Here is a 20077-nt window from a genome sequence, read left to right on the forward strand (position 1 = left end):
ACTGAGTGATCATATATCCAACAGAAGTACTACAACTATTAAAAATAAAGGAAGATCTTTAGATATGGAAAAACCTCCAAAATAAAATACATTTACATACATTTGCAAAAAGACACACTGGAAATTTAGATTATAGTCTATTTTCTACATTATTTTATGTTCTTATATTTGAAAGATAATTTTTAAAACATAATAAGTGAGACCATAAAGACAGAAAACAGTAAGACACTGTAAGAAGCTAAAGTAATTAAGCAAGAAGGGCATTAGACTGAGGTGGCAGTAAACAAACCAAAACCTAAGCTACACTCAATACACTTGAATCTGAGGAAATGAAACTTAAGAACCACCAATCACAACCAACCAACTAGGCTTTCCTAAATAAGGTAACCTCTTAAGCTATAGCCAATCAAATAGTTTCCTTGCTTGCTTCCACGTCTTCTCTATGAAAACCTCCACCCTAGCTCCTGTTGGTGGAGCACTCCTAACCACCTTCGGCTTGGCTCCGCCTGATTCAAATCAATGTATGCTCAAATAAAGTTGAAAATTTTAATGTGCCTCAGTTTACCTTTTAACAAAACAAACTAAAAAAGCAAGACAAAAACATTCACTAAAGGGAAAAGTAAATAAGTGGAACAGAAGACTTTTATACATCAACTTAAGAAAACTTCCCCCCAAACATGATTAAACTAGCAAATCCAAAATAGAATAAAAAGGGAGAAAAGATAAGATGGAATTATGCAAGTTTTAATCATTTTGCCTTTAAATTTAAATCCTAGAACAATGACTCTAAAACTCAAGAATTACTTGGAATGTTTTAAAAAAAAAAAAACCCAAACCCAGAGTATCCAATTCAGTTGCTCTGGGACAGAGCTTGAGATTTTACACACACACACACACACACACACACACGCTTCTAGCTTTTTTTTTTTTTTTTTAAATCAACAAGAGTGCTTCTGAAGCTCAGGTTAAGGCCACTGACCTATAAGAACATAAGATAATAAACAAAAACATAATAATAAACAGTAAACATCTACGCAGATTTTATGACAAAGGAAAAAAACAAACCAGTTTCTTCTCTTGATGGATAAGTTGTTATTACCTGTTATTCTATTTTGAGTTCAGAAAACCTGAGTCACACACAAAAATCATTAAGAAGGAAAGCAAATATTGCCTAGACTGTTAAGATGTCAAAGAAATGGTATAGCACAAGCCTGAAGAAGGGCAACAGGGCAAATGGTTACACGAAAAATTTGGCTGGCCCTAAGGAAAAGCTTATCAATGTGTTCATCAGGAAGATTACGACAGTTTTATCCCTAATGATCATTAGATAAGAAACAACAATGAATATCCTAAATTATTTAGTCCACTAGTCTATACTATTCCCTTCCTGCCAATATACCTAAAGGGTACAACATACACCCGTTAGTAACACTAACTCACTAACACACTGATTCTCAAATTCAGTGGGAGAGGCATATTAGAAAATCCAGGAGGTATGTTCGGTTTAAAAAGCCAGAGATGATTTTGATTCAATTGTCCTTGTGAACCACTTATTTAGACATTCATCAACCTGAAGGAATGGATCTGCAAAACAATTCTAGTACCATAACCAAGTCTTTCCCGCTATAATACAGAGTAATAAAAATAATTGCTAACTGTGAGTGCTCACTAGGTGCAAGGTACTTTGCAAAGTGCTTTATACATATCATTTAATTTCTACAACCCTATGAAGTAGGTTCTGTCATTCCCAATTTTATAGAAGAAACTGACCCTTAAGAGTTTAAGTAACTAGCTCAAGATCACATAGTTATCAGTTATTACTTGGGGAAGCATTATTATCTGATTTCTCAAATAAATCTGATTTCTCAAGTGAATCTAGTTTTTATCACACACTTACTATATCAGAGATATAATTTAAAACTCAATTTTAATAAAAACCTAAATAAAATGTCTTTAATTTTAAAAGTAGACCATAAAGCAGTTTTTATTTAATTACAGTAATTCCAATGAAAACATATCTCCTGGTCAACTGTATACGTAACTATCAGGGTAACAGGAATGACATTAAATGCACTGTTCTGAGTGCAATTCTGTGTTTTATTTTAATGAATTTAAGTCTAGTACTATACAGTTAAACAGCTGGATTTCATTAAGGATGAAATTTTATCCAAATCTTACTCTTGATCAATGTTTTTAGACCTTTAGAAATAGATATTTTGTTTACATATAGATATTGTAATTTTAGATTCTAATTTGTCTAAAAGATAACAATCTTTGAAGATTACATCCCTTTTCTCTCCATTTTCACTAACTAGTACAGCTCATGTGTAATTAAAAAGGCCCAGTAATACCAAATTATTGCCCCTCCAAATTGGCCTACCAACTGCATCCAAATTACTCTCATACAAACACAGCCTACATGGCCTACATGTAGCACCAACACTCAAAACTTTTAATGGCTTTTTATTTTCTACTATATCAAAATTAATTCTTGACCCTTTCTAGGCCATAACTAATCTGACCCTAACTTACTACTTCAGTGTTGTTTCTCCTAATTCCATCACTTCATTCACTCAATTAAACAATACATAATACGGGGGAAATACCAAAATTTAAAAAGCATGCTCCCTCTGCAGCACAAAGCCAGACAAAAGGGTAGAGGATTTGTAAATAATTAATTACAATACAATACAATGTATTAAGTACTATAGTAGACATAAATGCTATAGCAGAATCACCATAACTCTGTCAGAATGGATCAAAGAAGACTTCAGAGGAAGTGACATTTGTCCACAAAAATGAGAATTTCTCTCCAACTGTCACAGCACTGTAATATCAACACACCAGTTTCCTCATCTTTGTATTCTAGCACTGACCACAGTGATGGTACAGAGCAGGCATGCACTTCAGACATGGATGCACAGATGGATGGATGGATGGATGGATGGATGGATGGATGGAAAGAAGAACAGAGGGATAAAAAGACAGACACAAACCATCAACAGATGAATGAATAAAGAAGATGTGGTATATACATATACAATGGAATATTACTCAACCATAAAAAAGAATGAAATATTGCCATTTGCAGCAACATGGATGGACCTAGAGATTATCACACTGAGTGAAGTCAGTCAAAGAAAAGACCAATATTCTTTTGTAGCACTTATGTGTGGAATCTAAAAAAAATACAAATCAATTTATTTATAAAACAGAAGCAGATTCAGACATAAAAAAACAAACTTATGGTTACCAAAGAGGAAAGGGGGGGTAGATAAGTTAGGAGTATGGGATTAACAGATACACACTACTATATATAAAAGAGATAAACAACAAGGATTTACTGTATAGCACAGGGAACTATATTCAATATCTTGTAATAACCTATAATGAAAAAGAATCTTAAAAAGTATACATATAGGGGCTTCCCTGGTGGCACAGTGGTTAAGAATCTGCCTGCCAATGCAGGGGACACGGGTTCGAGCCCTGGTCTGGGAAGATCCCACATGCCGCGGAGCAACTGGGCCCGTGAGCCACAACTACTGAGCCTGCGCATCTGGAGCCTGTGCTCCGCAACGGGAGAGGCCGCGACAGAGAGAGGCCTGCGCACCGCGATGAAGAGTGGCCCCCGCTTGCCACAACTAGAGAAAGCCCTCGCACAGAAACGAAGACCCAACACAGCCAAAAATAAATAAATAAAAAATTTTTTTAAAAAAGTATGTATATAATTGAATCACTTCACTGTACACCTGAAACTAACACAATATTGTAAATCAACTATACTTCAAAAAAAAGACATATATATAAAGTAAGAATGAATAATTGTTAGATTAAAATAGGGTAAAATTGGAAGTAGTAATTCAGATGAGGCATTCCAAAATCCTGACATGTGAAAGTGGCAACAGAAAAAGATAAATCTAAAAGATGTTTAGGAAATAAAATTAACAAGATTGGGTGTGACTGACTGGACTAGAGGGAGAAGAGCATAACAGAAAAACATCAGAAGCTGCCAAAGGTTTTGGCTTAAGTGACTAGGCTGATGGTGGTGCATTCACTGTGGCTGGGAATGGAGGTAGGGGGTAATAAAAGAGTTCAGCTCTGGTAAGGGAGCGCTAAGAGGCAATAATATCTGGGAGACAGCCAGAAAAGAACTCAGAAAAAGAGATCTGGATTAGAAATAAAGATATGGAGATCATCAGCATATAGGTGATAAGAACAAAGCACTAAATACGGATGAGAATGCCCAGGGATCATGGAAAACATGAGAAGAGGGGCCAAGGACAGAACATTGCAGACAACCAATGTTGCCATTATTTCACCCATTAAAGTATATTTTTATAACGTACAATGACTAACACAATGCTGAGGACATGACAAAAGCTTTAAAAGTACTTACTGATTACATCTCTGAATTAACTGAAAAATCATATTTATTAAGTATAATAAAGCCATAGATAAAAGATCATTTCTTAAAAATAATTCAGTAAGATGGGCTCAAGGGACTAATGTCTGCTTAAGGAATCCAAAACTTACTTCAAAAATCAACAAAAAGCTTCCTTCTCACCAGAAATAGCAATACAAATCAGTAATTAAAATATTAAAACCTGGAAGTATATTATACTTCAAAAGTTTATTTTATAAAATACTTAAAAATATGTATTAATTAATTTAAAGGATAATGCCTCTAAATTTGGAGTAAGAGCTTCAGTGTTGTTACCTGATAATTTTTCACAAGTATTAATACCAATTTTAACCAACTTTTGTTTATATCATTTAACATTAACACACACTAATAACAAATATTAACCATCAATTGTAAAAATAGCAGGATTAAATATATGGTAAGACCAAAGTGAGTTAGTAACGAATATAGTGAAAGAAAAATTATTCTTGGGTCCTTTTCCGATTGTTTACAAATATACATACAAAATTTAGAGTATTCTTGAAAGTATTTACACTAACAAGAATGTGCTATTAGGGCTTCCCTGGTGGCACAGTAGTTGGGAATCCACCTGCCAATGCAAGGGACACGAGTTCCAGCCCTGGTCTGGGAGGATACCACATGCCGCGGAGCGATTAGGCCTGTGCGCCACAACTGCTGGGCCTGTGCTCTAGAGCCCGCGAGCCACTACTACTGAGCCCGTGCGCCCAGAGCCTGTGCTCCACAAGACAGGCCACCGCAATGAGAGGCCAGTGCACTGTGGCGAGGGGTGGCCCCCACTAGCTGAAACTAGAGAAAGCCCGTGCTCAGCAAGGACCCAACGCAGTCAAAAATAAAGTAAAATAAATAAATTTATTTTTAAAAATGTGTTATTAAAAGGTTAACAAAATCTTTTTTTTTTTTTAAACTCTTACCGCAAACAAAAGAAAGCAAACTTTCTCTCATTGTTTTTCACTTTAATGGACTACCCTTAGGTCAAGTCAATAACATGTTCTGTTTTTTAAATCTGAATAAGAGATAATAACAATACTAATGTGCAATTTATATAAGGATCAGTTTTTAATATAAAAAATGACAAAAATGTACAATTTGGTCTGGTATTTCCATTTTTCAGTGGTACATAGCCACATATAAAGTGTGCAACTTCAAAGATTAAAATTACACTTTAGTTAATTAAAATATGCAATACCAAACCAGAAATCAATAAGTATTTATACCTGTATAAATACAGACATAGATTTTATCTACCTTAAGGCAAATTTTTCCCCAATACTGAAGCAATCTACACAGTATGTATCTGGCGCTATCTTCCCTTTTATGACACATGCTCAAATAATGTGAACTAATTTTAACACATTAAAAAAATCAAAATAAAGACAATTTTCGCTTATCCCGATGTCATGGATTTATAAATCTACCTCCTTAAATACAGTATTCAATATCATATGTTACTGCAGAATGTCATGGATTTATAAATCTACTCCTTAAATACCGTACTCAATATTATATGTTACTGCAGAACATAACATTATTTATAGTAGGCACCCCACCTGTTAGATTTACGGATAGACGACTACTGATTTTCCAAGCTGGCAAAAAGAGAGAGGAATACAGGCTAGGAAAGGTAAGCGACATTCAAATACATTCAATACATTTTTCTGGCCCTTGGCAACTCCTCTTTTCAGGTCAAATATTTTGCAGATGTCAAAGTAACTGACAACGGGAAGGAATAGTTAGGGAGTTTGGGATTGACATGTACACACTGCTATATTTAAAAAGGATAACCAAGAAGGACCTACTGTATAGCACAGGCAACTCTGCTCAATGTTATGTGGCAGCCAGGATGGGAGCGGAGTCTGGGGGAGAATGGATACATGTATATATATGGCTGAGCCCCTTTGTTGTGTGCCTGAAACTATCACAACATTGTTAATTGGCTATACTCCAATACAAAATAAAAAGTTAAAAAAAAAAAAAAAAAAAAAGCCTGGGAGCAAAATAATGACAAAGAATTCACTAGTGACAGTAAGAATTTTTGGCTTAATATTGTAAATATCTCATAGACATTTTTTTAAAAAGTCAGTCTAATAGGTCTTCTCATCACCAGTAAAAGAAATTGCCAACACTGTAGGTTGAACGCCAAGTTATACCAAGTTTTCTATTGTAGGCAGTTTTTTACCTCACAAATACTATATAAAGCACATATAAAAATGCCATAAACCTACTGTTTATCTTCATCATTTCAAATGCAAAATGCCACAGTTTACAAAATGCATTTAAAATAATTTTTCTATTTAAAAGTTTAAGCAAAAATTACACATTCAAAATTCAAAGAACTCAAAACTATTTTTCCTTCACATGTATGAAAGGGGGCAACTTTTAAAATAGATAAAATACTCTGAAGAATATTTTATAAGCTGCATTTAACATATAATGTCTCTTTTCTACAATACAGCAATACATTCATTGTAATTACACATCATGGAAGTATAAAAGCTATATAAATGAATGCCATGACATGATGCTATAATTTTTATTAAGACTAGAGAACAGTAATAAAGATTCAAAATGTAATGCCCTATAAATATTCAGTATTATTAGACAATAACAACGAAAATACCACTGCAAATATTTTGTGTTCATAGAAAATTTTTTTATATTAAGCAACATCATCATTTTCACTTTTGAATATCCATCTCAGAAGCCATTATAGTTCCACTGTTCACAATAAAATATTTGCAGTTTTTTAGTTAGTACTATTTCACCAATAAAGGAAAAGGAGAAAAATATTGCTGAAAATAAGGGAAAAAACAAAAGCCTTGATAGAGTAAATTATTTTATATGCCATCTCTTTCCACCATAATCGTAGGACTAAACAAGTAACTGAAAACTAAATATATCAACATTTATATACTTTAAAATCTTAGTCAACACAGCTATCTTGTACTACAGAAAAAATAAAATTTAATTTTTCTATTTTAGTAAAACCAATGACTTATTAGAACAAGACTCCTGGTGTACAAAGCTACCACAATGGATCGCTACCATACACTGAATTAATTAATTGATTAGAATTAATTATTCTAATTTCATCTTTCCTTACTATGTATCTCTTTTTTACTTCAGGTAACCAGCGTACATTTGACAAGCTGCACTATTTCAAATACCTCACACTGAAAGTGACTTTAATGGGCCTGAATCCAAGGATGAGAATAAATTACACATTTTATAAAAGCTTCTTTTAGTAACAAGCAAATTAGGATATTAACAAGACTTTAATTCTTTTTTTTCTTTTAAACAAGACTTTAATTCTTCACATACTCTTTCTACTGATTGTAAAAGTAATATGAAAATTTGAAAAATAAAGAAATGTATTTTTATTCATCCGTAAGTCTCACCACCCAGAAATCTGTTAACTTTTTGGTAGATTTCCTTCTAGTGAGAATAAAACTTCAGGTATCTAATTAGACACTAATTAATATGTAGTGGAAAAAAAAAAATCAGTGTATCCTCAATATGGTCTTTCGATAAATAAATAAAACATCGATTATTAATGGTATGACCTGTTAATTTCACAAAGAACTGAGGGAGTCCCTCAATTCAGAGACTGGTCCCTAAACTGAAATCCCTTTCACAATTTTTATAGCGTCAACATTTTAATGGCAACAAGCAGCAAGACATGACTGTTCTTACAATGACATCAACAGTAATGTCCCAAACATCAAACAGGCTTTACTTTTCTTTCCATTCATATTCCAATATGTTTTTATTTTCCCTGTTAAAAAATCAATAATAAATTATATTTGCACAGTAATTTTAAAACAGCTTAAATTCAAAGGCTAAGTTATTTTCTTTGAAGCCCAGCATTCAAACTATTAGTGTTCCTGACCTATGAGATAATTTACCAAAAAGGTTATCACTTTTAATTCCAACAATTTCTCTCATAAAAAAAAAAGAATATTCCTTAAATATAGCCACATTTTTTCTTTTGTTCCAACCCGTTGTTTATGGAAGTATGCAGATGCTAGGATTACAAAGACTGAAATGACTTCATTAACAAAGCAACATCTCAACATTAAATAAATCAACTACTTAATCTCATAAAAGAACTGAACAAAACCAATAATATTAATGCTAGCAAATTTTTTTCTTAAAATGTGGCTGAACCTTATTTCTAGCTTCAAGAAAGGCTTTTCTTTACTCAAGGCATCAAAGATCTTAAATCCCATTCATTTTCTTCTGTCCAATGGTCAAAAAAATAAGTCTAAAATACAGTAACTCAGATTTGTTACTCAAGCCTTCTTACGCAAGCGCCTTTTAAAAGAAATCCTTCAACAAAGCCTCAAGAAAGGATCAGCAAAGTTGGAGGAAAGAATTGTCTAAGTCAAGAATTTCCTGATAAGTGACAGAAGGTCTAGCGGCTGCCAGGGATACACTTTGCTGACCCCAGGAATAGTGAAAACTCAAAACAAAATTTGCCACTTTTTTATCTAAAAAGTTAATTTGGCTAATAAGTAAAGAGCTGATAATCCATGACCAACGACGTGTCTCTGGTGGGCACATTAATATAAAGAAGGAGCGCCAGGGATTTCAGCTAAATGCTTTTGCCATTTTTGCAGAAGAAAAGCTAATTGTTAATGGCCATGTGACATTATAAGATCCCAGAAAGGAAAGGGTGGGAGGAAGAGAGAGGAGTTCAAGGCAGTTCAGGGTCAGAACAAGCTCAGACATCCTGTCATTAGCAAACGTTCCCCAAACTGAAGGCAAAATACTGCTTACCCGAAAAGGAGTGGGTGAGAGGTACGGGGAGAACGAGGGGAAAACCACAGGAGAGTCAATGTGGCAGGGAGAGGGTGATGGGAGGGAGCGAATCTGGAGCTATCCAGCTGAACTGGGGACCAAAACATCGGGCACAAAAACCCTGAGAAAAGCAACTGCGACGGAGACGAGAATACTTGGCAGCCCCCCCGCCCCATCTGCCCCTCCCCATCGGTTCTTTGGGTTTCCCACATTCCTTCCACCTCTGCTCTGACCCACACTCAGGGGTGTCACTCGCCAGCGGGAGGCTGCCCTGATCTTTGTCTCGGCCGGCTCCTCACGCGAGGGCTCCTCCTCCTCCCGCTCCCCACCCACGCACACCCCCGGCGTCTCCAAGGAGCTGGAAACGCGGTGGCCACCGCCGCTTCCTCTCCCACCTCTCGCGGACCTGCGCCCCTTCCTTCCCCTCGGGGTTGCGCCGCCCGCCCTCGCAGCTCCACCCCCGCCGAGGGGACCTTTGTGTCTCGGGGGACTTTCTGCCTCCTCCTCTCCTCGGCCTCGCGGGGAGACCGGCCTCCCCCGGAGACCAAAGCGGCAGCAAGCGCGGAGGCGGCTGCGGCGGCGGCGGCTGGAGGCGCCTCTCGCGAAGGAGCCCGTGCGTCAGACACTCACACCCCACCCCACGCCCGGAAATGCCCGGGCGACCGGGGTCCGAGATGGACCCGAGGGGCGACAAACACAAGCGAGACCCCTGCGCCGCGCCGCCCTCCTCAACTTCCCGGCCGGGCCTGAGCCGCCCGCCCCGGCCCCCAGTCCCAAGCACCCTCCGGCCGCTCTCAGCCCAGGGTCGGCGGGGCAGCAGGGAAAGCCCCGAGCGGCCGCCAGGCGCCAACTCACCAGCAAGTGCGGGGGCCGCGTCCCGAGAGCTGGCGAGGCGAGGCGCACAAGGAAAGCGGCTCCTCCGACGCCCGCGGCGACCGGATGCAGGTCCGGGTCCCAGCGGCTGGCAGACCCGAGGCGCCTCCGAGGCGCAGGCCTCCGCCGCCGCAGCAGCCTTCCAGCTCACGCCGAGGGTCCGAGCCTCCGGGAGGGGCCGCGGGTCCCTCACGCGTTGTCAAGCCCCCCGGACAACATGGCTCCCGGGCTGCCGAGCCGCGCAGGCGGCCCACTAATCCCCTTGGAGGAGCCGCGGCGGGAGTGAGGTGGGCAGGGAGGCGCCGACGCCCGGTTGCGGCGGCCCGGCCGGACACGGGCTCCTTCTTCTCTGGGGCCGGGCCGTGCGAAGCTGAGGAGACGCTCGCTGCGTATGCGTCGCTTTTTCACTCGGCGGCTGCGGACTGACGCCTCCGCCTGTTCCCCCGGGGAGAGCGAGCGAGAGAGAAAAAACACTTTTATTGAAATGATCCAACCAGCAGCAGCGGAGAAAGGCGACCGGCCGCGGCAGCTTCCCCCACCCCCTCTTGAGCAGCTCGCCGCAGGCAGCGCGACCCCTGCCGGCGGTGGCGGCGGCGGGGGCGGGGCCTAGAGGGCGGGGCGGGGTATCCCCGGGAAACCCCCCACCCCGAGATGTAGGGCCTCAGTCTCCCGTGCCCGGCTTCTGGAGTGGCTGGAGGGCGGTGGGAGAGGGGAAGAGATCTTCGCAAGGGTGAGAAGGTTAGGCAGTGCCTGTCTACGGCGACTGGGGAAGAAATTATCTGAATAGTTCAGCCCCTTCATCTTCCACCACCCCCGACAAAACAAAAACTGTTGCTTAAATTATCCAAATAATTATGTAATTTAGATACCATTGCCGCAGCTCTCTATTGGTTCTCTAGAAAGTTGATGTCAAAGGGCCCACACTTGAGCTTAATTGCTGCAACTTTTCTCCTTTATTGTGGGTGGCTGGGTGGGTACCAGGGCAGCATTCACTCACACAGGCAGCATTTACTCATTTAAACTACAAACTTCTTTATATTATGTTCTTGACAATATACTAAGTCCTCAGAGGACGGAGAATCTCCCTGGGATGAAAAATACTCCATAAGCAATTGTAATAAAAATCTGAGCTTTATGTGAAGGGAAATAGAAGGTGCTATGAGAACAGAAAGGAACTTCTGTTGCAGAGTTGGTTAGGTTTTGTTTTCTTGGAGGAGGGGGGCCGCCCGAGAGGTTGGCCCAGTTTCTGTCAATGTTTTTACTTTCTTCTTTCCCAGAGGCTAAAGGCTAATTCAGGAATGAACAGCGGAGTGAAAGTGAAGACAAACTGAAGTAATACTGACCCACTTTTTTCCACTAAAAAGGATAAAAGCATAAAGTAAACACAAACATAAACCCCTAGAGGGAGATAATGCGAGGACCAAAAAAAAGAGAATGGAGACCGGATGTAGACAACCTAAACAAGAAAAAAAAAAAAAAAACCACGTAAAAGGCCTGGTGAAGTGAGATATGAATATTTTTCCATTGTAATACCTGGAAATAAACAATAAATTTTGAATGTAATTTCAAATCACATTATGTCCTAAGGACTTCTGACAATTATCTTCTTGGATTCTTGGGTGAATCCTTTCCCCCTACAAATAATACCTGATGACTTCTCTTATTTTCTTGCACAAAATTGAATGTATCTACTGTAATATTCAACAATCATACAATCAGTCAGACTTCTCCCATACCTCTAAAATTACCAGAATCCATAAGTTAGGAATATTTATGCTCTACACGTATTTAACACTTGCTTATCGTACAAGAACACAAATATATAACAAGCTCTCCTTTAAAAAAAAAAAACAGAAAACAAAAAACACTGTAATTGATGCTTTTTAGATTTGTCCAAGTCAAAGCACTTTGTAATATGGCAAGAAGTAGCATCATTCAGAGATCTTTTAAAGTTGGAAAGACAGAAAAGTTGATATGTTTATAAGACCTACTTATATGCCAAGTATTTTTCACATATTTTTCTTATTTTAAAAGATAATTGTATGTCTTTTTTTGGACCCTTAGTAAATGTTAAAAATCATAATAAAAGTGAGTTTACAAAATAGCATCCTGAGTTTCACATTAATAATTCCCCCTTCTATCGTTATATTGGAAATACTCCATTGGAAATAAAAAGATTGTTCTAATTGCCTCATCTAAAGCTGCTAAAGAACACCTTTTCCTCTTCCTACATCTTTTATTACAATAATAAAGACTTCATAATTAGAACTTAGATTATGATTGTATCGATCTATTTATTCTTTCCATCAAAAAATATTTACTGAGTGTTCCTGATGTGCCAAGCATCGTTCTAGGCACTGAAGATACAGAATTGGACAAGACTGACAAGGTATAGCCCTCATGGAACTGTTTGCTAGTGGTAGAAACAAGCAATAAACATGTAACTCACTTAAGGAATTCATAAGATAACTCATAATCATGAGAAATCTAATGAAGAAAATGAAACAGTAATGGAAAAGAAATTGAGGGGAGAGACAGGATAGGTGGGGAGGGACAGGATAGGTGGTGAGGTCAGGAACGGCTTGATTATCAGCAGAGGCTGAAAGGGTTCTTTCTTTGTATCAACTTGGTAAATGATTCAATCAAGAAAAGATCACATGAAAAAAGAAATTGTGGTATTTACATACAATGGAATATTATTCAGCCATTAAAAAAGAAGGAAATGATGCTACCACATGGATGAATCAGGAGAACGTTACACTAAGTGAAATTAGCCAATCACAGAAGGACAAATACTTCATGAATCCATTTATATGAAGTATGACAAATAGTCTAATTCAGAAGCAGAAAGTAGAAGGAGGATTGCCAGGGGCTAGAGGGTGGGGGAAATGGGGAGTTGCTCTTCAATGGGTATAAGGTTTCAGTTATACAAGATGAAAAAGTTCTAGAGATCTGCTGTACAACATTGTGCCTATAGTTAACGATACTGTACTGAAACCTGAAGAATTTAAGAGGGTAGATCTCTTTTTATCTGTTCTTATTGCAAAAAAGAAAAGTCACATTCAGTCAAAATAATGGGTGAGGGCATTTATTTAATTACTTTTAAAAATTGATTTAAAATTCACACATCATATTTTTGGCATGTTGGACTTTTTCCTAGGTTGTAATATAGACTTTTTTTAACCTGGTAAAATAAAGTTAAATTATAAAATTACTTAGAGCATTTCCCAAACTGTGGTTAATAGATATTCCCGAGAACTTGGTGGGGGGAAAGGGTTGAGAAGGATCTCAAGATCTATCCAACTACTTGATCTCTTTTGGAAATTCACAATGCATATTTACATATTAAAAGCTCTGAGAAGTTCGGAGATTAAAAGTAACTTTCTTTCGGGCCCCTGAAGGGGAGAATCTGAAGGTCATTGAACTTCGGACAGAGAGAGTAGAAGGAGACGGAGCTGGAAAATCTTTGCTGTGATTCACACTCTGAGAGTGACATAGCCTGGGAAACAAATGTGAAACATGACCAGATAAGATATGGAAAAAAAGACACTTAAGCTGGTTTTCAGTTGCTCAACATCAGTGGTTCTCAAACGATGGTCCCTAAACCAGCAGCAGCAGTATCACCTGGGGATTTCTTAGAAATAAAAATTCTCAGGCCCCACCTGATACCAGCTGAATCAGAAACTCTGGGATGGAGCCCAGCAAGCAGTTTTAACAAGTCCTCTAGGATTCCACTGCACAAGAAAGTTTGAAAACCACTACTCTGCACAACATCAATACATAGCTTTACCTATCTACAAAACAATTTTATACATGTATGAATTTTTGGACCATTTCCAATTATTAATAATTATAAAAAATTCTCGGGGCTTCCCTGGTGGCACAGTGTTGAGAATCTGCTTGCCAATGCAGGGGACACGGGTTCGAGCCCTGGTCTGGGAAGATCCCACATGCCGCGGAGCAACTGGGCCCGTGAGCCACAACTGCTGAGCCTGCGCGTCTGGAGCCTCTGCTCCGCAACAAGAGAGGCCGCGATAGTGAGAGGCCCGCGCACCGCGATGAAGAGTGGCCCCCACTTGCCGCAACTAGAGAAAGCCCTCGCACAGAAACGAAGACCCAACACAGCCAAAAATAAAAATAATAAATAAATAATAAATTAAAAATTAAAAAAAAAAATTCTCAAAGAAGTCAGTTAACTTACCAAATTGGGAAAAAGCTTTTTGTCTACACACTTTTCTATTTTGCTAGGCCGAACCATGCAGTAAATCTAATTCTTTTGCAACAGGAGTGAAGCAAATCAGCTAACGGTGGCAATCAACTATCTTCCCCTAATATCATTTAAGCAAAATAATTTTACATTTGGTAAAAGTGAAGCTATAGGTGAGAAAAGTGTATTTTCAAAGGATCTTTTGAACCTGCTTTGAAAGCAAAACAGCTAGCCTCACCCCAACATTTATTTTTTGTAAATATTTTGTACCATTCCGACATTTGCAGAACAGCTTGATACCAATGCACAGTGATACAGTTGTAGCCCATCACTTTAAAAGTTAACTATAAAGGGTTAGTTTAGAGTCAGATCTATTTAAAATCATTATCAGAATATCTCCATAGACATACAAGTTACAAATTTGGAGGGATACGCCTTCCCTGTCTACATTTACATTTTCAAATTTTCAGTGTTTGAAATACTGCATTTAACTGTAGAGGGTTGGTAGATAGCATCCAAAATATTTGGTACAGTCCAGGCAACATTATAAAAAGTTTTCAGAAAAGTGAGGTCAGGTGTCCTTACAAGGGAAATAAATCCAGAAACCAAACTCAGTCGTGGCAGCTAAGGAAGACATAGTTTTCAAACATTTTGTTTTAAAATGAAGTTGTTGACAAAATTGCTTAGTTTTTTTGGTCTCCAGAGTGTTAGTCTCCAGGATTCCAGTAAGGCTCCACACAAGCCTCTATTAAGAGACTAAGAAGGGATTAAATAGGCTTTCTTTCTTTCTTCCTTCCTTCCTTCCTTCCTTCCTTCCTTCCTTCCTTCCTTCTCTCTCTATCTCTCCCTCCCTCCCTCCTTTCCTCCCTTTCTTTCTCTCTCTCTCTCCCTCTCTCTTTTCTTTCTTTCTTAAACCTTGTGATATTACCTGCTCTTAACTAAATTGATGGTCTGACTACTGAAAAAAAAAGCAGGGATGTGCTGTTAATCAATGTTTGAGCTTCCTGAGAAATGAAGCACAACATGAAGCCACCTTTAAGACTTAACAAGTTCCTCCCCTTTAAAAAAAAACCTTGTTGAAAAGTGGGAGCTAGGGCAGTAAAGGTTTTTCCCTCTTAAACATATTAAGAAGGAAGATGTGGCAATTAGCCATTTTCCCAAGGGCTTATCAGAATGATTATTGACCTTTTTTCATCCTTGAAAGAATGAGAGAAGAAAGGGAGTAGCAGCAATGGCCTTTTGGTTTTGTCATCTTTGAAATTTGGCCCAGTGATTAGCTTTTAGAGAAGTTTATAAGACTGATTTGTAGATGTGATCTTTCTAGTCTTTAGCTATTACTTCAGAAGGGCAAGTTTTTCAGTAGACTAACTTTGCCTGGCCCAAACCAATAGGACCCTGAGACCATTTTAGTGTTGATAGGACCTGTGAAGAGGACACTAGAGCACATGTTTGGCATTTAACATTGGGAAAATGGAAAAATTTTAAACGAGGAAGAGAAAAAAGATGACAAGAATTAGGTAAAAAGCAGTGGCAGAGGAGAAGGAGAAGAATTAAGCCTTATAAATGTAACTTTATTTCAGCAACGAGGAAGCCGCAAATGTTAATTAATATTAAACTTCATGTAATAGAAAGGCTAAAAAAGCACAAGGCTAAGCAGGTTAGGGTTCTAGCCCTGAAGCAGTATTGCAAAGGACCTGAGTTTTGCAATCAAGTGATTGCATGGGAGTCCTAGCTTTGCCACTGTGAGATTTTGGTTACTTAACTAAGAGTTTCCTTATATGTAAAATTAGGATCATAACGTACCTGCCAGGTTGTAGGAGTTAAATGAAATAATGAATGAAAAACACCTGTATCACAACTTTTTCTTTTGTGATATAAACAGCAATTCAAATAATCTACACAAAAGGGGAATTTTGTTGTTTACATAACTGCAAAAACCAGAGGTAGTACAGGCTTCAGGGATATCTTATCCAAGAAGTCCACGTGATGGCATCAAAACCTGGTTTCTCTCCTTCCTTTGGTTCGGCCTTTGGCAGCCTCGGCTTATCCCCCCATTAGGTCAAAAGATGCCTGCAAAAACAAACAAAAAAAGATGTCTGCAATATTTGTAGCTCTAAACTTTCCAGTTCAAGTCCTGCAGAAAAAAGGGAGCAACATCCCCAGTAGCACAAACATTACTCTAAATAGCCCACCTGGAGTCAATGAATGTCACTGTGGCCAAGGCAATTGAGTGATTGGCCACATATACTCCACCCTTAAAGCCAGGGTGGAGTTTGCTTCACCTGGATACCATGCACTGAGAGCATGGGAAGAGTGATTCCCCCCAAAACAAAATGAGGGTTTACTCTTACCGTAAGTAGGGTAGTGGATGCAGGCATCCACTTAATTAAAATGCAAAAGGGCAGGGATGAGTGAGCTTTATCATCAGCTGGATCCAGGAAGTCTGCCTCAGAGCACAGTCACTCCATCTCTCATCTGGGCTTCAGTCTGTTTCTACCTCATTCTCTCAGGCTTCTCTTCAAGTTCACTGGCACCTCTGGGATCACACCCTCACAGTTCCTAATCTAAAGGGAAGGAGTTTCTTTCAGAAAATTCCAAGGAAGAACTGGGATTGGTCCAGCCTGGGTCATATGTGTCCACCCTGTAATCAGAAGAGTCTCACCTGACCATGTGGAGTGGGGAAGATGAAGTTGCCCAAGGAACAGGAGGGTGCTATTAACAGATGTAAGAGGGAAGGGATACAGGACAGTCAAAAATCACAGGTGTCCACTATACCTGGGTAAATGCCAAGGGTATAATCAGAAATTGCAAATCAGAGAAAGTAATTTTGGTGTGGAGTGCAGGGTGACCAAGAGGATGAGTAAATGAATGAATAAACGGATAAACAAACTGTGGTATATTCATACTCAGCATAGGATACTACTCAGCAATAAAAAGGAAGGAATTACTTATGTATGCAACAGCATGGATGAACCCCATAATAATAATGTTGAGTGAAAGAAGTCAGATCAAAAAAAGAGTACGCACACGGTATGTTTCCATTTTGATAAAATTATGGGAAATGCAAACTAATCTATAGTGACAGAAAGAAGATTAGTGGCTGCCTGGGTCTGGGGGAGGAAAGGATTAAAAGAGGCATTAGGACACTTGTGAGGATGATAAATATGTTCTTTTTGTTTTTTTCCTGTATCGTGGTGAGTCTCATGGGTGTATACACATGTGAAAACATCAAATTGGACACTAAATACGTGCAGTTTATTGTATGTTAATCATAACTGAATAATACTGTTTAAAAAGAGAGAAAGAAAATGTATTCCAAAACACTATCCTGTTTAATGGTATTTGAAACTATTACCTCACCTGTCTGTACAAGTCTGAATTTTTCACAGTGTTGTAAATGCAGGCTTTCTGTAAGTATGTCTATATAGAAGTCACACCACTTAACCCATAGGTAGTATCTAGCCTCAGGGTCAAAGACGAGGTTAATAAAAACACAAATAAGATTATATTTTTCTTGACTGATTTCTCTCCATAGTGAAAAAGAGTGTAACAGTGGGCAATAGTAAGTGAGCCATGCCTGTATAAACCTACTTGACCATGTATAAAATATTGACCTGGTAAATCTAGAACATCCTTTTAAAGCAGATTATAGTATTCAATAAATTCAGCTCCCTTCTCCCTCCACTTCTTCAATGTGAAAATAATCCAAAAATTGGAAATATTGTTTATTTCATATGTTTTCTGAATATATATATATATATTTTTTTTTTTTTTTCTGTTTTTATGGTCCTGAAATGTAGACTATTTGTGCCGTTGAAGGTGCTTGTCCTCTAGGCAGAAGGAAGCTTTCCATTGGGCAGGACATCCTGTTTCTCTGGGCACCCTGAAACTTAAACCATTAGGTAGATCACAGTCAGAACTGCTTTCCAAAGCTCAAGAAAGTTACCTATCTGCAAATTCTAGTTTGATTGGAATGTGTCAGAAGTGCTAAATATTTCAGTATTACCTCTCATACATCTAGAAACACAAAGACGTTTTACAAAGGCTGCTTACACTATCTGTTGTGAGACAATGAGAAAGATAGTCAATCTTCCTGAGCTTCAATTTCTTCACGTGTAAGTGGGCATAACTCATGGGGTCTTTCATGAGGATTCAAGACACCAAATATAAAAGGGCCCAACACAATATTTGGCACTTAACAGGCAATGAATAAATGTTAGTGTTCTTCCTTCCACTCCTGCACACCATGACTATAAAAGTCATGGAAAAATACTTTGATGAAAATGCATCTAGGAAGGCAGAGATCTAAGTTTACAATGCTCAAGAGAAATAATCTGTCTTCTAAGAAGAGGAGCCAAAATATTTAGAAAAAAGGAATAGAGACAAACATTGTTGCTGGAAGATTAGCAGCTCTATTTAGAAAAAAATTAGATGTTTATAACCTAGTGTATTTCATCAGAAGCACTAACTTCCAGAATGTGAAGGGTCAGTAATAGTTATTACGAATAAAACACATGTACTTTGTGATCTATAAAGATTTTCCTGTAAGGGAAACAAAACATATGAACATAGATTCTTATTTTTCTACTTTTTTACACCTTGTATTTACAAGTACAACTATAAACCTCAATTTATTTTATCAGAGATACTCAAGCAATTTTAGGGTTGGGAACTGGAAGTCTTCCAGTTCTCATATTTACTTTTCAATGATCGCTTCATTCAAGTATTCCTCCAACCAATATGTGTCTGGTATCCACAATGTACCAGGCACTGGAAGGAATAGAAAGAGAGCAAGCAATGTCTCTGTCCCCAAAGGGCTTAGTGTCCATCAGGGGAGAAAAAAAACCTAGTCACAATTCAAAAAGAACTAAGGGCATAAAAGTTTGAATGTGCTGCTCAGGGGAGGAGGAGGACTTCTAGCTGAGAGAAATGGAGGGTTAGGAAATCAAGGCAGGTTACACTCTTACAGAAGACAAGTCAACAAGCACTTATTGGTGACTAATTAGGAGTCTAGCATTGAGTGCTATAGAGAATGCAGAAGTACCTTACGTGGTAATTCCTGGCCGTGTGGAATGCACAGCATGTGTTTGACAGAATATCCTAGTGCCAGGCAGGCTATCTCTACTCCTTCTATAACTTTTGGTATAGTTATTTCAAATGCCAATGGCTTATTAATAGTAACTCAGTTATTAATAGTAATCCAGTCTCAAAAAAACAGTGAATCTGTGACATGTAGAGACAAAAGGCAGGTGGTTTGAGAAACCAATAATGAGGGACTTCCTTGGTGGTCCAGTGGGTAAGACTCCACACTCCTAATGCAGGGGGCCAGGGTTCAATCCCTGGTTGGGGAACTAGTGCCACAACTAAGAGTTCACATGCTGCAACTAAAAGAGCCTACATGCCACAAAGAAGATCCCACATGCCACAACTAAGACCCAGAGCAGCCAAAATAAATAATAAATATTTTTTTTTAAAAACAGATAATGAAACAAAGAAAAAAAGAAATCAGTACATTATGAAATAGCCTCTATTCCTTTGCCAAATTGTGGATGGGCCTTGCCATTCTTTAGGAATATTGTCTGCATGGCAATATTTTGAAAATTAAAATTTTAAGTTAGTTATTTGGTTACTGCCTAGGCACTTGTTTTTAGAGAATAGTATAATTATGACTATTGAGAGCCATATAACATTTTCATCCAGTGTTTATGCATATGAAGATTAAAATGACTACTAAACTTTTGTTAGGTTAAGCATTT

At 38.4% G+C, this 20077-nt stretch overlaps 1 protein-coding gene across 3 annotated transcripts in view; it reads right to left on the reverse strand.

Moving 5' to 3' along the window:
* The window catches only part of CDK17 (cyclin dependent kinase 17), a 172904-nt gene that overhangs the window by 87412 nt on the left and 65415 nt on the right, over positions 1-20077 (reverse strand). Inside the window, exon 1 of one of the 3 annotated variants that reach the window (XM_036865999.1) lies at positions 10097-10634. The exons of 1 other annotated variant lie outside the window; for it this stretch is intronic. The gene's annotated coding sequence lies outside the window, so the exon portion shown is untranslated. Of the gene's footprint in view, positions 1-9220; positions 9330-10096; positions 10635-20077 lie in introns of those variants that run through there. One more of the 3 variants, XM_036866002.1, reaches the window with a different exon arrangement.

The sequence above is a fragment of the Balaenoptera musculus genome, chromosome 10, assembly GCF_009873245.2.
Source record: "Balaenoptera musculus isolate JJ_BM4_2016_0621 chromosome 10, mBalMus1.pri.v3, whole genome shotgun sequence".
NCBI lineage: Eukaryota > Metazoa > Chordata > Mammalia > Artiodactyla > Balaenopteridae > Balaenoptera > Balaenoptera musculus.